This window comes from Lissotriton vulgaris, chromosome 1_1 (assembly GCF_964263255.1).
Source record: "Lissotriton vulgaris chromosome 1_1, aLisVul1.2, whole genome shotgun sequence".
Taxonomy (NCBI): Eukaryota; Metazoa; Chordata; class Amphibia; order Caudata; family Salamandridae; genus Lissotriton; species Lissotriton vulgaris.
The window spans coordinates 221,379,278-221,397,945 of record NC_141685.1 but is presented as its reverse complement, the minus strand read 5'-3'; the positions used below and the strand labels follow the sequence as shown (position 1 = coordinate 221,397,945).

General features: G+C 47.9%; 1 long non-coding RNA gene across 1 annotated transcript in view; it reads left to right on the top strand.

Annotated features, from left to right (window-relative positions):
* Window positions 1-18,668, top strand: part of LOC147740935 (uncharacterized) — a 123,521-nt gene that overhangs the window by 17,118 nt on the left and 87,735 nt on the right. The window contains exon 2 of the long non-coding RNA XR_015299438.1: window positions 8,633-8,696. This is a non-coding gene — a long non-coding RNA (uncharacterized LOC147740935). The remainder of the gene's footprint in view (window positions 1-8,632; window positions 8,697-18,668) is intronic.

Sequence of the window (18,668 nt, the reverse complement as noted above, 5' to 3'; positions counted from 1 at the left end):
AGTGCTATATAAATACTAATACAATAATGGGCATGTATGTTGAATGAATAACATATTTTTCCTTACCTTTTTCATCGCAGCGTAATCCTGTGTAGCCTGAGTAACAAAAACATCTGCCGGATGAACAGTAGCCATAGTTGCACCAATAACCATTGCAGTATGAGGCACCTGTAGTGGAGGAGAAAAAGCATTGAAAAGTGCCCAATTACTGCGATGCTCACTCTTAAAATCGGATAAACAGAGACACAGCTATAGGGTTTAGATTCACAACTAAATGCATTCTTGAAGTTGTAGTCTTGTCACACGTCTGCACATCTTAGAAACATGAGGCCTCATTTGAGGTGTGTTGCCGTAGGGCAGCCCTGCAGGGCTTCCTGTTGTGCTGCCCTACAGCAAAATAAAAGGGCAGGAATCTATCAGATACAGCACATTCTTGTCGTTTTCCCCTGTGCCGGCGCAAAATGGGCTGCCATGCGCAACAACACTGGCACCTTTGCACTATGGTGCAAGTGTACCTGATTATTTTTGAGCAGGAATGGAAGCCTCCCTGCACAAAAACTATTCCAAGAGGCTTTTTTCTCCTTCTTTGTGTGCTACATAATGCAGCACACAGAAAAAGGAAGAAGTAGGAGAAATTAAAAAAAACAAAAAACAATGTGCATCCCTCACGCCTCCCCAGGGGAGGGGTAGGTTTTGGAGCTGCCTCAGATTTACAATTTTTTGTAAATCTAGGGCAGTATCAAAAAGCCATGGATGTTTCTGGGAATGCCCCCAACAACACCCATTGCATGACTCTTTAACGCAGAAAACTGTGTTGAAGGGAATGATATTTACGAGGCAGCATTAAGCTAAAAAAAACTGGCTTTGTGCTATCTCATAAATATGGGTTAGAACAAAAGGGGTTTGGTCCAACTAAGATCAGGGAGGACCTATAAGTTTTATAATTGAAAGAAACCCTGGCCTGCTATTTATTAATACTGTTTAACTATTAAACAGACTGAGACCTTTGTCTCGTTCGAATGGTCATACGTAATTTAATTACTTTATTTTTAAACAAATACCATTTCATGAAGTAGGACATTATAAGGACATGGCTTTTTCAAAAACATGCAAAATACAATACATTAGTGCAAATTATGATGAATGCAAAATGTTAAAATATATATCATATACAAATAAAATCAAGCGTTTAATCGAATACATTACTAATTACAAATATGCCAGTCTAAATAATTCAAACCAACAACAGTCTTTTGGGTTACAATGTATACATAATTTTGCAAAACAAACTCCAAAGCATGTCGGACTACTGGGAATAAATTTGGGGGTCTGGCAGGCACTCAATATGTACAATGATCATGCTCAGCATAGAAAAGTATCATTCGGTATCAATCAATCAATCAATCAATCAGGGGTTTATATAGCATCTACTAGCCTGTGAGGGTCTGAAGTTCCCGGGGGATGGGGGGGCAGTTCCTGATCAGTCGAAGAGCCACGTCTTAAGGTCCTTCCTGAATGTGTGCAGGGTCGGGGAGCATCTGATGTTCACAGGGTGCTTGTTCCAGGTTTTGGCTGCGATCTGGGAGAAAGCTCTCCCGCCTGTTCTGTTTCTGCGGATGCAGGGGACTTCTGCCAGGGCGAGGTCAGCGGAGCAGAGGTTCCTTTTGGGTATGTGGAAGGATACTCTCTAATTGAGGTATTTAGGTCAGATGCTGTGGAGGGATTTGTAGGCGTGAGTGAGGGGTTTGAAAGCGACCCTCTTCTTGATGGGGAGCCAGTGGAGGCCTCTTAGGTTTTGGGTCATGTGCTCATGGCGTGGTGTCCCGAGGATGAGTCTGGCTGCAGCTTTCTGGATGGTCTGGAGACTGTGCAGAAGGGTTTTGTTGCTTCCTGCATAGAGGGTGTTGCCATAGTCCAGTCTGCTGGTGATGAGTGCGTGGGTGACGGTCCTTCTGCAGACGGGGGATTCACTTGAAGGTCTTACAGAGGATGCGTAGGCAGTTGAAACTAGCGGAGGTGATAGCGTTGATCTGGTGGTTCATGGAGAGGGAGGAGTCAAGGTTGATGCCGAGGTTGAAAGCGTGGTCTGTAGGGGTGGGTGGGTTCTCGAGTGTGGAGGGCCACCAGCTGTTGTCCCAGGCAGAAGTGCAGGGACCGAGGATGAGGACCTCTGAGTTTAGCTTCAGGCAGCTCTCCTTCATCTTCATACTTTCCTGGAAACAACGTTTAGTGTCTTCAGGGTTCTTCGTGAGGGAGAGGATGAACTGGGTGTCGTCGGCATAGGATACAATGCTGAGCCCATGCTGTCTGACGATGGTGGCGAGGGGGGCCATGTAGATGTTGGAGAGCGTGGGGCTGAGTGAAGATCCCTGGGGCAGTCCGCAGTTGATTTCCTTGGGTTCAGAGAGGAAGGGAGGGAGTCAGATCCTCTGGGTTCAGCCGGAGAGGAAGTATTGGATACAGCCAAGGGCGGCTCCTTGTATTCCGGCATTGTGTAGTCTGGCTGCAAGAGTGCGATGTGAGACAGTGTCGAAGGCTGCGGAGAGGTCTAGAAGGATGAGGGCCGCGGTGTGCCCATGGTCAAGCAGGATGCAGATGTCGTCAGTGGGAGCGAGGAGGGCGGTCTCTGTGCTGTGGTTGCTGCGGAATCCAGACTGGGAGTCATCCACGATGGAGTTCTCTTCCATGATAGCAATCATTTGCATGTTTACTAGTCTCTCGGTGTCTTTGGTCGTGAAGGGGAGGAGAGCGATGGGCCAGTAGTTCTTCAGGTCCATTGGGTCGGCCGAGATTGTTTCTTGAGGAGGGATTTTAGGTCCGCCTGATTCCAGACACTAGGTCAAATGCCAGATCTGAGGGTGGCGTTGATGGTGCGTTATAGTTTGGATGCAATGGAGGTCCTGTGGAAGATGTGTGGTGGGCAGGGGTCAGTTGGGGCTCCTGAGTGGGTCTTCTTCATGGTAGCTGTGATGAGTTCGACGGTAGCGGGGTCTCAGGACGTGATGGTCGGCTTTTCGGTGGCAGTGGGTAGGTTGGTGGTACTCATCGTTGGTTCGCTAACATTGTCGTAGAGGGGCTTAATCGTCGGATGGAAGTAGGAGCTGAGCTTGTCGCAGAGTTCCTGGGATGGTGGGATGTCCGCGGCTTCACAGGTGGGTTTTGCAAACTGCTGAATGATGTTGAACAGTTCCTTGGCATTGGTAGCGTTGGTCCGGACTTTGTCTCTTATGAAGGTCCGGTTGGAGTCCCTTATGTGCTGGTGGTATTCTTTCAGGGCGCTCTTGTGGTTGTTCCGTGCTTCCATGGTTTTCAGGTTTCGCCAGGTTTTTTCTAGGCGCCTGCAGGAACGTCTGGCTTCTTGAAGCTCTGTGGTGATCCAGGCAGCGTTTGGCGGGGGCAGAGGGGTGTGAGCTTGTCGGCGCAGTGGGAGACCCAGCTTTAAAATTCCATGGCTGGTCCATTGGTATCAGTCGCGGGGATGGGGGGTTGTTGACGGAGGGTGGTGTTGAGGTGCTCCTCTGTGACCTTGCTCCAGTTCTGTATTGGCCGACATGGGGTGGGTTTGGGTGCAGTGGTGATGTTGAAGGTGAAGTAGACACAGTGGTGGTCAATCCAGAGTGGCTGGGTGGTGTGGCTGAAGAGTGGTGGTCAATCCAGAGTCAAGGTAAGAGAGAAGACCCCTCGTGTTCCAGGGAACAGGGTACTGTCTAACCAAGTAAGTCTAGGAAAGATCCCTGGAATAATACTCAGAATTGCAATATGTGACGAACAAATGCCATGTAGTGCACCTACCCACACAAGCCTAATATTAGGGGACAGACCAAAAACCAAAGTATGACGTTTACAATCTTTTATTAAAATAAAGATAAAATATTAAAATTTCAGGGAAAATCAATTCTTCTGAAAACACACAGTATCAATAATGCACATTATATTTCATAAAACAATTCATTATCTTAAAAAAACCTGTAATGTAATGTATGCGTTTTTTTTAAGATAATGAATTGTTTAATAAGCGATGGTAGTTGCGTGGTGGGGGAGAGGTCCTGGCGGTCTGTAGATGAGGGTGCCGCGTAGCGTAGTCCTTGGGCTTGTCTGGATCTGTAAGTGGAGGTGTTCTGTGTTGGAGTGTGAGTCACTCATGCTGGATGTGGAGAGGCGAAGGGGGGTCTTGTGTGTTATGGTGAGTCCTCCTCCTGGGTGGTGAGGACAGTCCTTTCTCTGGATCTTGTAGCAGTCAGGGATGGTGGTGGTGAGGTCGGGACTGAAGGTGGCATTGGTCCAGGTTTCCGTGAAGAAGGCGACGTCGGGCGAGAGGGTGTCAAGCAGGTCCCAGATCTCAATGGTGTGGCAGTGCAGGGAGCGCATGTTGAGCAGGATACAGGTCAGGGTTCCGGTGGTGTGTGTATCCGGCTTTCCTTTAGTGGTCGCTGGGTCTATGTCGATGGTGAAGGATTTGCAGGAGGATCTGCACGAGAACTGCCCGTGGGTGGTGTTTCAGCAAGGATCTTGCACAGTCGGCATGTTAGATTTGTAGCGGTGAGGCCTCGGAGAGCCAGGGGTCCTGGCTCTGGTCGTGGTTGGTTCACGGACTGGAGCAGACAGGCTTGCCTTAGGCGCACCTTCAGTGCACCAGCGGCGCGACCACGCAGGTGCCACAATTATGTAGGGGAGGGAGTGGGATGAGTGGCTGGGAGGCGGGAGCGGTGTAGTTAGGGGGAGGGGTCACAGGTGGACGCACCAGTGGGAATGGGTAGAAAAACGGCAGGAAGAAGGGGAAAGGGCAACAGTGGTGGGGCCAAATCCAGGAGGATGTACAAAGTAAACAGGGAAAATGTAAAATACAATCAGGCAAAAAGCAGCACAGTTAGAGAAAATACGAGTAAAGAGTATAGTGTAAACTGTACTCCCAGTAGGGGTTAAATGCCAACGGGTTTCGAGTCCCTGTATTATTTTAAAGGCTCTCCTACTTCAGGGTTTGACTTTCAGTAGTCCGATAGTCTTTGGAGTTATTTTTTGAAAATTGTGTACACATTGTAACTCTGTTGTTGGTTTGGATTATTTTTTTGGTTTAAATCTTTTATTGAAAATACAACACAGAAGACTCAGGTTACATCAACATCTCGGGCGAGCATGCGGTCGACTTATCTGGAATCAATACCCCACCCCTCACCTCGGCAGGGTCTCAAGTGTTTGCAGGGTGCATGTCCAGTCGCCCCGATTGGCTTGCGCGTAGAAGTGATCGACGATCCTGTCTTCCAAACATCCAACTCCCACCCCACCCTCCCCGCTTCCCCCTAACCCACCCCCCATTCCCCCTCCCCGGCGTGGTGAATTCGATGTTGGCCGTGTGGTATAGGAGGCGTGGTTAAGGCGCCTAGGTAGGTGAGCAGGGTTCCCCCTGGAAATCTCTCAGAAGCCTAAGTACCCTGAGATACTTCGGGCAAGTAATTTCATGGAATTCCCCCGACAGGAGGGAGACAAAGGGCTGCCAGATGTCTAGAAAGGTGTCCCTTGTTTGAGTGAGGGAGGCTTGTATTTTCTCCATTCCCATAACGTACCATAGGCGGTGGAGCCATCCCGTGTGTGTGGGTTTCCTGGGGGTGCTCCATAGTGACAGGATATGGTGAGTGGCTTCTCCCATCGCCAGCCCCATCTGCCTGCTCCTGACCGATTTCAGGGGGAACGTGATGGCATTGGGAAGGCCAAGGAGTGTGTAGGCCGGGAATCGGGGGATTTCTGTGTCGAAGTGCTTATCAAAGCTGTGGAGCACCTCCTCCCAGTACGCCCGAACCTCAGGGCAGTCCCATAAAATGTGAGTTAGTGTCCCTCTGTGCCCGCACCCCCTCCAGCACCCGGGGTCCCTGCGTGGGTTGCCTTGATGAAAACGGGCCGGCGTGAGATGCCAATAATACGCAATTTTCACCGTTGCCTCTTTACTGGCGACATTGCGGGCGGTGTGGTGAGCTCTGAAGTATATGTCCTGCCATTCCTTGTCAGTGAAGATGCGCTCTAGCTCTAGTTCCCACCTGTTCTGTCCCGCTGATCGGGTCGCGGGGGGAAGGGGGCCGAGCATCACGTACAATTCTGTGATTGCATGTCTGTCGTTCTTTTTCGTGTGAAGCCAGCGTTCATAGGCTGTGAGGGGTCTGCTCACCTGAGGATGCACATCTTTCTCCAAAAGCCAGTGTCTAATCTGGAAGTACTGAAAGCGTTGTATGTGCGGGAGTGTGTAATAGTCCTGCAGAGTGCTGATAGTCATAAAGCCCTCAGGGTTGAAGAGGTCACCCGCCGCCTTGCATTCTGAGTCGCGCCACTGCGGGAATGACCGAGGGGCCATACCCGGGGGGAACTCTGGGTTCCCAAAAAGGGGGGACATCGGGGACGGGAATGTGGTGAGACCCTTCGGCACTGCCACCTTGTCCCAGACCTGCATCACAGTTCTCGTGATGGGGACTTCCGGAGATATGAGGGCCTGTCCCGGCGGCGCAGGAACGGGACCTTCCATAAGGACATTTGGCCCATGGCGCGATCTTGGAACAGCCATCGTTTTTCAGATTCGGGTCTGTTCCACTCCAGGAGGTAGCGGAGCTGTGTCGCCTGGAAATAGCGCAGGAGGTCCGGCACCCCAAGGCCGCCCTCCGCTGTGGTTCGTGTGTTGAGATCCCTACGGAGTCAGGGACGTTTACCGGCCCACACAAATTGCGTGATGGCGCCCTGCAGTTGCTTAAGCACACCGATCGGAGGCGTGACCGGGATAGTCTGAAAGAGATATAACATTTTGGGGAGCAAGGTCATTTTCACCGCCGCCACTCGCCCCAGCCAGGAGAGCGGTTGCCGACGCCATCTCGCAAGGTCGCCCTTGAGAGCTAGGACCAGCGACGCGTAGTTCTCCTCGACCGTCTGAGCCGTGCTCGGGGTTAGAGAGATGCCTAGGCATTGTTCGCGTCGCGCTGCTTTCGCGTTCCGCCCCAAGGGGAGGACTAAGGATTTCTCCAGGTTCATCTTGAACCCCGACACCTCCCCGAAGCGCTTCACCTCCAAAAGGAAAGCTGGTACCGATGTCGAGGGGTCCTCTAAGGCCACCAAGATATCATCCGCATATAAGCTTATAGTTTGTTGTTCCCCGCCAAAATGAACGCCTGAGATGGACCTGTTGTCTCGGATTCGCTGGGCCATGGGCTCGATGTACAGAGCAAAGAGAAGGGGTGAGAGGGGCACCCCTGTCTAGTGCCCCTTCTGATGTCTAGGGGGTCCGAGCGTATCCCGTTAACCGAGATCCTGGCCTGCGGGGTAGCGTAGCAGCTGGCCACCCACGTGCGGAACCGGTCGCCAAACCCATAGCGTTGCAGGACGGCGTCCAGGTAGCCCCAGTCCACCCTGTCAAATGTCTTCTCGGCATCCACGGATAGGAGGACCGCGTCGGAGCTATTGTAGTGAGCTTTATCAATGACGTGGAGCAGTCTCTTAGTGTTATCCGTGCATTGTCGGGTGGGTACAAATCCCGACTGGTCCGGTTCAATGATCCCCGGTAGACACGGGCCCAAGCGAGCCGCCAGCACGCTCGTGAACAGTTTGAGGTCAATATTGAGAAGGGAGATAGGTCTGTATGCCTTGCACTGGGACGGGTCCTTCCCCGGTTTAGGGATAACCACAATGTCCGCATCCAGCATGTCCTGGGGGATGGAACCTCTACCCTGGAATGAGTTGAATAACCTGGTTAACAGTGGGGCGACTTGGGGACAGAAGGTTTTATAAAAGAGGGCTGAGAAGCCGTCCGGGCCAGGGGCCTTCAGAGACAAATAAACAATAGGTAATGCGCATGCGCTATTATCCCCGAGGCTTGTAGACTTCCGCTCATGCTGAGAACGCCTACATGTCACCTTAGCGCATGCTCCGGTTTCGAGATCACGGCGACTAACGAGTGGTTCACTGGCGCGCATGCGCCTGGGCTAAGATTCTCGTATTAGGAGACCGGCATGACGTACATCGGCCCACCAGGTGAGCCGAATGTACTTTTTCTCCACCAATTACGGGGGGTATTTAAACGTGCCTCTCGCCTCTCCTCGTTGCCTCCCCTTCGGCTCAGGATTCTGCCGAGAGGTACCGACGGAGAGGTGAGTTTCTGCGTTGCTGCCTGCCACATGCTTGTTCTATTCCGCTTTACTTTGACTGTGGGCACTTAAAGGAGCTGCTTGCTTGGCCGGTCTGGCGCTTTGGCTTTTACACGCTTCTTTTGAGGGGTTACTTTTATATTAAATACTATCAGTAAAGGCCATCCTTTAAGCATAGGCTGAAGCATAAAGCCAGCTGAGCCATTTCTCTCCCTCAGTTTCTGTCAACTTAGAACTATACCCCAAATTGAATATTGAGATAGCTTTCGGGTTGACAATGTTTGATGACATCATGAGGGTTGCAATGCTATGAACAATCCATCCTCCTTGTCAGTTAAAACCTGCCTTCACATCCAATATTTGATGCTATACCTACCTTCTTTCTCCATGGCAGTGTGATCACTGTGGGCAACTTACAACCAAGTTTTTCATGCACAATTTTTAACATACACTAATGGTTGAGGACACTGATCAGATCACTGACAGTCTATCTGTATATTTATTTTTTCTGTGCATAGAGCGGGGCCTAATTCTCTGAGCCGTTGCCGGGTGAGGAGAGGCTTGATTCCCACTAATAGTTGGGTAAGTCTATTTATTTTGTTTAACCTTTTTTCAGAATTCTCTGTGGTTTACCCTACGTGCAACCTTTATCAATTATTTGGCCGTCATAGATATGACTGGCCCAGCTGAGTCTTATTGGGTCTTCACTGCATGATAAAATAGTTTTGTCCATGGTTGATTGCCCTTGGTAATCTATCATGTATAGAGGACAACAAATAGTTGTTTTATTTTCTCTGTTTTTGTTTGCAGGGACTGCATCCTCTATCATCACATGGTTCAAGAGGATATGGTAGGATGGTCCAATTGACCACAATTACTGTTGACAGACTCATTTGGGTCTGACACTTCACTTTTTCTTTGCACTATCAATAGAGTGTACCTTTGCAGTAGCATCTTTATACTAGTGGCCCTGAAGAATGCCGGTGTATTTTCACCTTATGGCAGAAACATGTTGGCCTTATTAACTGCACAGCAAAGTAGACAGTGATTTTGTCACACTGTTTTGCATCCTTTTTAATGTGACGTCCAAGTGAATAACAATAAAAGGATTTTACTTTTGCCTTGACCGTCATTTTAACATCACTCACTCAACTTTCACTGCACTGCACTGTACCAGCACCGCCAGTGGCATGGACACTTTCACCCTGTGAACCATAACAGTGTGATATCCAGCCAATTCATCTGGGCATGGATGCACCAATTTGGTTCTAGATGTCCTAAATGACGAGGCTCCGCCATGAGGGTGGGCTGATAGGATTTCTACTCTACATTTAGTGTCTTTCGACCACTTGGGACTGGTTCAGTGCAATATCAGTTTGTAGTTTTTTTCACTGAAGACCTCGAGGACTTAGCTTCTTTTTCAGACCTTCAAGTTCTTTTTGTTCTTTATAGTCTCAATAGGGGTTTGAACTTGGATGGTCTATAAACATACTCCCCTTGACCCTCCCCTAATAGTTGTTTTTTTGTGTCGGGAATGCCCTGGAGCCCATCCTGTGCCAATCTTTAGAGAGTAAGTGCGTTTCCTGCAGCAGACAATCATCGGCCCCCGAGTGCTCCAGAAAGGACAGGACGGCTCTTCGCTTTATGGGGTTATTAAGCCCCTTCACATTTAGAGTGAGGATTTTCAGTGGAGGGTTAGCCATACCTAGGGGAAATGAGGACTTGGCTTTGTATGCAGTGTGCCTTATGTGCGCCCGGCCTCATTGTCAGTGTGCGTCGAGCCAGACGAACCACGCCGGGAGGGGACCAGAAACTCCCACCCCATCCCACCCAGACCTTGACCTCCCGCTCTCCCGAGTCCCTTCCCTCCCCAGTGCCCCTGAACCCCCTAGCCCAACACCCGGTCCCCCCTCAACCCACCCTAACCCCAACAAGGAACTCCCGACCCCCAGTCTCAGTCCCAGGCCTATCCAGGGTCAACTCAGGCCTGTAGGTAAAGTGGATGAAGAGGAGTGTGGCAGTGGCAGCCCCAGCCGCCCTTCGTCCCCCCCATTACGGAGTAGCAGTGTAAAGATGGCCCCCCACCAATGCATAAATCAGGGTACAACAGTGGTGTCCTTGACCACCTCCTCGATGGCTGCAGCCATGTCTCTCTCAATTGTTCCCGGGTCTGGGCGATGGGAGCGCCTGGAGCCTCGGCGTCTCCTCACCTGTTGCCAGGCACCCTCGGACGTGCGAGGGCCCGGTGTTTGCGACTGCCCCTGGGAGGAGGTTTGCTCCGGGTCGTCGTCTGGGAGGTCGATACCTAGTAAGGTGCAAGTGTCCTGAAGTGAGCGGAGTTGGTGCAGGGAACCCTCCCACTTGAAAATCAACCGGAACGGGTGACCCCAGGAGTAGGGCACCCCCTTGTCCCTTAGGAACGTGGTGACCACTCGGAAATCCTTGCGTTTCTGGAGGGTAATCGCCGAGAGGTCCTGGTACAGTTCGACGGGGTGGTCCCGGAAACGGATGGGTCGTGCCCTGCGTGCTTCCCGCAGGGTCCTCTCTTTCAGGGGGAAGTCCGGGAGGAACGCCAATATGTCCGGGGGGGGGCAGGGGCCCGGCGGGGCAACCCTACCTGATGAGCACGGTCAATACGGATGGGTAAGTCGGCCGCCTCACCGAGAACTTCCCGAAAGAGATCTTGGAGATATTCTGTAACGCTGTTCCCCTCCGCTTTCAAAGGCACGCCCCGGACACTTATGTTGATCCTCCAAGAGCGGTTTTCGAGGTCCTCCGCGTGGGCCTGGAGGCCCACCTGTTGTTCCTGAAGGCGAATGACTTCCTGCTGGAGGAGCACCAGATCGTCCCCCGGGTTTGGTTCGATTCTTCCACCGCCATGACCCTGTCCCCGAGGCCCTCCAGATCTCGGCACAGTTCCCGTTGTTCGCTCATCATGTCCTGCTTCAGAGTCTGGAAGTCCTCGCGCAGCGTGTTGAACAGGGACTCCAGGAATGATTTCGTGATGGGGGCCTCCGCAGGTTCCTTGGTCGGAGTGGCAGTTTGAGTCGCCGGCATCGTAGGCGAGTGAGTTTTCCCCGATTTGGAGGAAGATTTCTGGAAGAGTTCGCTTATTGGGCGGCCCCCTCTGCGCGTGGAGCTCGACATAGGTGGGTCGGGATCCGGCCGACCACGTTCTAGAGCAGTGAAGGAGCCCTGGGTTTGGATTATTTTAACTGGTATATGTAATTAGACTAAAAGTACTAGTCAGAATACACCATCTAGCAGTAAAAGTGGCACTAAAAAAGTGGATGATAATATTAGGAAGTGTTCTAGATTTGGGAGTGTACATTTGGCTTATTATAAAAAATGTCCTGCAAGCAATCAATAATGTTCCAAATGTGGCATATTGGGACATTTCACTGGAGTGTGCAAAAGAAAAAAGAATGGTAAGGTGAAATGTATTCAGGAAGAGGATAATACCGAGTGTTATCAGCAGGGAGAGGAGTCTGATTCTAATGTTGTGTTTTGCATTGTGTATGATGTACTTGGTGTTCGACATACTTTTAGGAAAAAGCCTGTGTGTGTTATTAGTAGATGGAATTACACTTGAGGTGGTGGCATATTCTGGTTCACCATTTACTATAGTCAACAGAGATGTGTGGGGTGAGTTGTATGGACGTGTTTCCAATTGTACATTAGAGAAACCTGATGTTAAATCGGAGCACTTTCTTGAGTTAATATTAATTTAATTTATTTCATAAGCTCGGATTTTTCATTTAAGAGAAGAAAAGTTACATGCAAATATATGTTTCTACATGTTTCTGAAAAATGTTCATCAGTGCTAGGGTGGTATGATCAAGGAGAATTGGGCATCATTTTAAATTCCAACAGCATGGAACCAGTTCCTACAGTACAGATGTCATTCTCAAAGTACAATGTTCCCTATGTAAAGTGTAAAGGTGATTGGTTGGCCATGATTGGTATGTTTGACTTACTAGTAAAGTCCCTAGGGATGTGCACTGTGTGTGCAAGGGCTAGTAATGCAAAGGCGCATGGAGAAGTTATGTTTAGCAAATTTCCCATTGTATTTTCAGGAGTTGTGGGGCTGTTGAAGGATTTTAGTCACAAAATTGAACTTAAATCGACCGCCACACATTGATTACAAAAGGTGAGACATATTCCTTTCTCTATCAGGGAAGATGGAATACAAAAATTAAAGGATTTTGGTTGAGGAAGGAATCATTGAGCAGGTAGAACCTGCTGAATTGGTTTCGACTCTGGTCACTGTTAGACGGTCCAATGGGGAAGTAAGATAATGCATTGATCTGAGAGAATTGAATAAATGTATTCTGGTTGATTAACATTCCTTACCTAGAGTCAAAAAAATGTTAGCAAATGCAAAAAGGGCACAATGGTTATCAACACTGGTTTTGCAATCCGTGTTTCACGAAGTGCAGTTACATCCATAATGCAGGGATCTTATCACTTTCATAACACCTATTGGTCACTCTCAATTTTTAAGGGTACTGTTTGGATTGGCATGTGCTGCTGCTATATTCCAGCATCTTGAGCAATTTGTTGGATGGTATAGAAAAAATCATGTTCTTTCAGGATGACATTCTTAATATGGGTGAGTCTAAACAGGTGCATGACAATAAATTAAGACAAGTTCTAAGAAGTTTAGAGAAAAAAATTCTTACAGTGGAATTTGGAAAATGCTAATTTGCCAAAAAAGAAGTGGCTTATTTGGGCTATGACATAAGTGGTAAGGGAATAAAACCCAAGTAAGTGTTTGTTGGTGCAAAATGTAATGCACCATCGAAATCATGCAAAGATGATGACTGCGCATTCTAAAGCTTGGTGGAATATTATTCAAAATGTGTATGTAATTTTGCTGGAAAAACATATGCCCTAAAGAAGGGCATATATTTAATTGGCCTCTATAATGTCAAAGGTAATTAGCCAATTTAAAGAAGGATATTTGTGAAGGCACCATATCTGAGACGATTTGATCCCAAGCAGAGAATTTAAATGATGACTGGTGGAGGAATGGTTTGGGGCCATATTTTCTCAAATTGATGAACATGGAAATGAGTGGATTGTAGTGTTTGCATTACGTGCTCTTTCTATGGCTGATGAATGATATGCTATCACTGAAAGGGAGGCTCTAGCTTGTGTGTGGGGTTTTATTCATTTTTGTCAGTATGTTGGGGTAACAATATGTGGCTATAAACTGATAACAAACATCTGACATAAGTTCTAACTACTACTGGCTTACAAAGAGCATCATGTCTGTCAAGTTACTGGACTTTATTTACCTGGTGTGAATAACAGAATGGTAGATTTTTTGAGTAGCATGCCTTAGAGGCGAACCACATCCTGGACCTCTTTCAGTTGGTAATCAGAAGCAACCAGTGTACCAAGACTGCTATTCTCGCTGCTACAGCCAACATCTGCACCCTCTTTGACATAGGCAAAACTGCTGCCCCCATTCGCCTAGACCTCTTGGCTACCTGTGAACTGTCACCCTCCACACCCTCTGCACAAGAATCAACGACTCCAGCATCCACAACAAAGCCCTAGAATGGATCCGCTCCTTCCTCACCAGCCAAACACAAACAGTCAAACTTCCACAGTTCAACTCAAACCCACAGAGATCAGCTGCGGGGTGGCTCAGGGATCCTCATCGAGCCCACACACTTAATAATAAAGGGGTTTCTAAAGCGCCTGGTGACGCCATCACGGCGTATCCCCGCGCTGTGGAGCGAGAGTCAAGAAGGCAGAAGCATCCATCCCTAGAGGGCAAACAGATGTGTTTTTAAAAGTTTCCGGAACATAGTTTCAGTTTTGGCTAGTCTGATCACAGCTGGAAGGCTGTTCCACTGGGTGGCTGCCAGCACCCGAAAGGAGCGGCCTCCCATCCTGGCCCTTCTTACACGAGGAACTGTAAGGAGACCCATGCCCAGAGAGCGAAGTGCTCTTTGGGGTAGATAGGGGATAGCCAAGTCCTTCAAATACCCTGGCGCTTTTGCAGAAGTTATCCTATAACAAAAGAGGAGGGCTTTAAAGAGGATTCTTTTCTTTATAGGAAGCCAGTGAAGGGCAGCCAAAGTAGGCTTGGATGCTGTTCTTTTGGGGAGTCTGAGGACTAAACGGGCCGCCGTATTTTGCAGCACTTGCAGTCTTCTCAGGTTCTTCTCCGTAGTTCCTAATAACAGCACATTCGCGTAGTCAACACGAGAAGTGACCAGAGCTTGGATCATAATGCGTCTGGCCTCAAGTGGCAATAGGTCCAGAGTGCGGTTTAGGGTCTTCATAACCCCAAAGCATTTCCCCACCAATTTGTCAACATGACTCTCAAAAGAGAGTTTAGGATCAACCCAGACCCCCAAGTTCTTGGCCTCACTGCACGGGATGGGCAGAGAGCCAAGGCAAGGCGGCCACCATTCCTGAGTCCAGCTCGCCCCATCTCCCCCTATCACTAGCACCTCAGTTTTAGCCCCATTGAGCTTCAGGCAGTGTTGATTCATCCAGCCAGCAAGCTCCTGCATGCAGGTTTTAAAATTGGCTGCTGCTAACTTGGGTGACTGTGACAGGGAGATGAGCAGCTGCGTGTCATCGGCATAAGATACTAAATCTATGCCGTATGACTGAACTACAGCTGCCAATGGAGCCATATACAGGTTGAACAGGGTGGGACTCAGGGCAGAGCCCTGAGGCACCCCCTGTTCTAAGGCAACGCTGTTGGAGAGGAACATACCTCTCTGAACCTGGAAACTACGGTCAGAGAGAAAGTCCTTGAGCCATCCCCATGCTGCCTTGGTAACCCCAGCGCTGCTCAGACACCGTAGCAGGGTGGAATGTGCCACAGTGTCAAATGCGGCGCTGAGGTCTAGCATGATAAGTGCTTCAACATCTACATGCCCCACTTGCGGCCTTCGTCATAAGCCACTGACTCAACATTTTCTCCGACACTGATGACACCCAGCAGATTCTCTCCCTCACAGACGAGCCCACAACAGCCAAGAGCAACTTCCACAATGGGATGAAGTCAGTCGCCAGATGGATGAAGGACAGCTGCCTCAAGCTTAACTCAGACTAAACCAAAGTCCTCATCCTATGCTCCTCCACCCCCTCCACCTGGGACAACTCCTGGTGGCCCGAAGTGTTAAGAACCCCCCCACAAACACACAGACTACACATGTATTCTCTGATCATCCTGGACTCCTTGCTCTTAATTAAACTTCCAAATCAACACTGTTTCATCCTCCTGCTTCCACACGCTCCACCTGCTTTGTAAGATCTTCAAGTGGATCCTCAAAGTGTCGAGGAAAATGGTCACCCATGCACTTGTCAGCAGCAGACTCGGCACAGCAATGCACTCTACGCCTGCACCACCCAGAAACTCCAAAATAAACTGCAGAACATCTTGAACACCTCCGCTAGGCTCATCCTGAAAATCCCACACTGCAGTCACATCACTGGCCAGCTGAGTGACCTTGACTGGCTATCCATTAACAAAATAATTACTTTCAAGCTCCTCATGCACACATACAGAGCCCTCCTCGGTCTTGTAACTGCATACCTCTAACACCTCCTTCCCTTCTAAACTCCCACCAGATGTCGACATTATTCAGATTTGTATTAGATAAACGTCCTATGTGTCAGCCCAAGATTGATATGTTTGCCGGGGAGGATGACAGTTCTGTTGACAGTAAGAGAGTCCGCAGGAAGACAGCTTTGCATAAATGCGTCAGTGGGTTCAGGTACCAGGTTGGTATTGCTTTACCTCTCCGGGGGATGCTTCTAGCTTCTCCTTGACTCTCATCTGTGTTAGATCTTCGACGAAGAGAGATCCTCCTGGAAATTAGAAAGACAGACTTAAATGACTTAGCATTATAAACATCAAGCTGCGGGTCTGAGGCACAGAGACCTTTGCAGGTTTTCCCAGCAAGCATAGTGTAAAAGCCCAAAGGTAGTGGTGGACAGTAGAATAGTACATTAATAAATACATCTTGGTAATGAAGATCTCCAGAACTCTTGTCATGATACTGCAGTGTTAGGAAATGTGTACTTTTCTCTTGATTGGAAAACAGAATCAAGAATATTGGTGATTGATGGAAGAACAGTGTTCATTCAGGTAGCTTTGAAGGGTAATATTTGCTGCAGTACCGCCTCCCTATTATCGACTTGACCATTATATATTTACCAAGCAGCAGGGTTTGGGTAGGTGTAAAAAGAAAAAGAACATACTAGTGGAAGACAGGACAGGTAGAGACATGAAGACGGCATTACTTTTTTGTAAATGTATTTTTGTTGTTTTTATTATTTTATATATATTATTTTATATATCAATTTTATAGCCCCATACAGTATTGCAAATAAAGATATTTTATATGTCCTCAAAGGCCGCTCGCCCATTACCTATGGCGGTTCAGTACTTTCTGCTCTAGTTCACCCCTTTTTTCGTAAAGAGTTTTATAAAGCACAAACTAGATCAGAGGATATCAGGTCTCAGAGCGCTTTACATGAGCACCAGTTTTGTTACAGATGGACACAATTTGTTTTGTCAGACACGGGGACATTAAGTTATTTGCCCAGAATCACAGCATGTTGAGCGTTATTGCAGAGACTCGAACCCGGTTCCCCAGCTTCAAGGTCGACCGCTCAGGCCGTAAGGCTACATCTTCGCCACGTCCACCTCCTCCATGTGCATTTGATTTAGCTAATAGGTATTCCAGAGTTTTCAAGGTTCCCATATCTTTTTTTCTGGGGGAACCACTTAGCCTCATATACAACTTTCTCAGTTCCAGACAATAACCCTTGTCTTCTTTCCACTGGCGAGGCATGGGGGTGATTTGGCATCCCACAATATGTTCACATTATGTCTCACCACCAGCAGTCCCTCATTGTTTAGTAATTCCTGATATTTAGGACTGCTTCCTCATTCTATGCTCCTTGTATAATTAGCTTTGCATTTGTTATTCCTTTTCCTACAAGTTGCGTCAAACATTTGGTTACTCCCTCTGTTGGGACCAAAAAGTCCCTCTCATGTTAGTGGACATGTACCGATACCCTGATAGCCTCAGCCGAATTCTCGTAACAATTTTTGATCATGGCTGAACAAGGATCATGCATGTGCGACATGACTTAGGCCTGCCTCATGGATTGCAGCCTTGCTATGTTACGTGCCCTGGTTATGCCCAAGTAACAGAGCTACACATTTTTCTTACATTGTCCTCATTTTGCACAACAACATTTCTGCTTTGACCTTTCGCGCGTATTTGCATGTGCAACAATGTTGTATCAGTTTCTCTGAAACTACTTTGTTTACATATCAAGCTTGGCATTACAATATCACAATGCTTCACATACCATGTAAAAGGCCCCTTAAGCACTATGTACAAATGACCCTCTATCTTCATTCACAGAGCGACAGGGCTATCTACATATCCATAACATTGCTAATCTATACGTATATTGCAAGGCTGCTTTCTATTATAAATAATGAGCATCCCAAAAAATTAGAAGAGAAGGATTTCAGCTGATACAGAGGGTCTATGCATGCTGAGACTTTACCACTCAGTGGTCTGACGTCTTGTGAGGGGTGTCCAGTTCATGACTAAGAGTGGCTCCAATATTCTCTCCTGCCAAGTAATGGGGTTGGATTGTCCCTTGGGGGGATTCTTGGCTTTACATCTATACACACTCCACGTACACACAAAGGAGGGTTTGAATAGTAGGAGTATGCCTGATTACAGCCTTGTTTATATGCCTGCATATATGTACTGTTTTAGCACCATGGTAGAACTGTATCTACTATTTACTGTTTTGGTGCTTGTAATCAATTTCATCTGCCTCTGTCTACTGATTATAGCAGCACATGAATTTTATACAAGAATAACAATTGTTCAATAAATAGTTTGTAAACTTCCCACTGTGTATTCTGCATATCACTCTGAGCACAAGTAGGCACAGGTGACTGAGCCAAAGGTTCTGATCTGATTCCATGTTCCCTGAGGGGTCAGGGTGGTCATGTTCAGTGGTTGCCAGAATCTATTTGCTCCCTGGTAGAGTTAGGGGAGCTTATGGTGGCAATGCGAGCTAGCTGGTCTCTACACCAACATGTCCTGCAGGGGTGGTTGGAATCAGTCTGGGCACCTTACCCAAATGTTGTGTTGTCCAACAAGCATTCATGTACTACAGCTTAGTGGGAATTACACGACATTGGTTGGGTTCTTATTTAACAGTCTACCTGAGAAATTCAGTTATGCTATTCTTGGAGACCCCTACTCACTTTCAAACCGGAGATGTCAGAGGTGAAAAGGGAAATCCACCTCAGCTGAGTAAGTATACCCAATGCATTGGCTGTAGGTTATTCTAGCTTGTAGGATAACATGTTCCTACATTGTTTCAACCCGTCTCAATAAATAAATGTAATAATCGTTATTTTTTGTTTCTTCACACAAAGACCGTAAATGGAGAAGTGAGGGGGGCATTGAAAAACAAGTATATACTCTAAATATTAAAGAAGATTGCATACATGCAGTTACTTTGAAGCTATTACAATAG